General features: G+C 37.3%; 1 long non-coding RNA gene across 1 annotated transcript; it reads left to right on the plus strand.

Annotated features, from left to right (window-relative positions):
- The first annotated feature begins 266 nt into the window (after positions 1–266).
- On the plus strand, positions 267–788 carry LOC134295875 (uncharacterized). Its single transcript, XR_010002450.1, has 2 exons — positions 267–440; positions 530–788. It is a non-coding gene; the product is annotated as an uncharacterized LOC134295875 (long non-coding RNA).
- Positions 789–1,130: the final 342 nt, after the last annotated feature.

Here is a 1,130-nt window from a genome sequence, read left to right on the forward strand (position 1 = left end):
GGTCTGTCCAGAGTTTCATGAAGGAGCTAGAAATCTTCAGATTTGGTGAGAAAATGTTCTCCCATCACTATGTTACGGAAAGATTCAACTGTCTATTTAATTACATTTTTCACATAGAATCATAGTTTTGGAGATCCCAAGAGACATCCAGCCCATCCCCATTCTGCCATGCAGGAAAACACAAAGCAATACTGACAGATGGCCACCCAGCCTCTGCTTAGGTAAAGGTAAAGGTTTCCCCTGACATTAAGTCCAGTTGTGATTGCTTTAGCAATGTTCAATCAACAAGTACTATCTTAATTGAAACTTAAAAATCTTAAATTATGTTATAGCCACTGTTTGTTCCTTTTATTTAGACCCACTCTAGAAAAAAAGAGAAGAAGACATAAAAACACAACTAGAAAGAGGAGCATAAAGGGTATACATATGAATGTACTATTGTAAGTCTCTATGTCAAATTTATAATGACATTTATGTGGATATGTTATATGTTTATATGTTTTTGGTTAATTCATTATAATCTTCCCAGATTAATTCACTTGAAGAAGACCTAGTCGAAACCGGTCGTGATCTACTGTGACCTACTTGCTCTTCAGCACAATGAACTGATTGAATAAGTGAACAATTACATATAGAACATATATTGTTGAGGGATCTACTGTGACCTACTTGCTCTTCAGCACAATGAACTGATTGAATAAGTGAACAATTATATACAGAACATATATTGTTGAGCTACAGTCATTTTTGATGTATGGATTATGTTTATTACAATTGTGAATTCTGAACATATTGTATTTTATTCTATATGAGTTCTTACGTTATACTTGTTGATTGAACATTGCTAAAGCAATCACTACATTTGTGGGTATCTATTACTTTTGTGCATAACCAGGAACCCATTTACTTGATATTAAGTCCAGTTGTGACCGACTCTGGGGGTTGGTGCTCATCTCCATTTCTAAGCCGAAGAGCCGGCGTTGTCCATAGACATCTCCAGGTCATGTGGCTGGCATGACTGCATGGAGCACCGTTACCTTCCCGCCGGAGCGGTACTTATTGATCTACTCACAACAAGCTACTCGTATGTTTTCGAACTGCTAGGTTGGCAGAAGCTAGGGCTAACAGCA

Source organism: Anolis carolinensis, chromosome 2, assembly GCF_035594765.1.
Source record: "Anolis carolinensis isolate JA03-04 chromosome 2, rAnoCar3.1.pri, whole genome shotgun sequence".
NCBI classification, from domain to species: Eukaryota; Metazoa; Chordata; class Lepidosauria; order Squamata; family Dactyloidae; genus Anolis; species Anolis carolinensis.